Raw genomic sequence first — 537 nt, 5'->3', positions numbered from 1 at the left:
CGCGGGTAACGTGGCGACCTCCAACTCCTCCGTATTCGTCGGGGGCGTGACGAAGGCATTCTCTTCTTCTCCGTCGTCGTACCGTTCCAAAGCGTCGAAAAGCTCGTCGGCGGCGCCGGAATCTCCTCGATCGTCGGACGTCGACGGACGCTCGTCTGGACGCGACCGGCTTGGAACCCTCTCTTTTAACCGAAGCAGGTTTCGATAGCTGGCTTCCGAAAGATCGAACCGACATCTCTCGGCCGCTTCCACGCTTTTAGTCGGCGTGTCCAACGCTATCGACGCACCCATCATACGTGTGGAAGGGAACTTGCAGAGGACGTTCAGCAAGATTGCCGAGACGTTCGCTTCGTAATGACAGCAGTCCTGTCTCGGTGGGTCGTCTCCCGTCGGAGTCCCGAAAGGGGGCAGTTTTGACCGGAATTCCTCCAGTTCGCCAACGACGCTCCTTACGAGATTGTCGTCTCTCAATCTGTCTTTGAGGAAATCGCGTTCTTGCACGTAAGAAACGACGGATCCGAACAGTCGGTCGAAATC

Source organism: Anneissia japonica, unplaced genomic scaffold, assembly GCF_011630105.1.
Source record: "Anneissia japonica isolate Jap-2015-1 unplaced genomic scaffold, ASM1163010v1 scaffold287744_len224908_cov135, whole genome shotgun sequence".
Taxonomy (NCBI): Eukaryota; Metazoa; Echinodermata; class Crinoidea; order Comatulida; family Comatulidae; genus Anneissia; species Anneissia japonica.
This window is presented reverse-complemented; position numbering follows the sequence as displayed.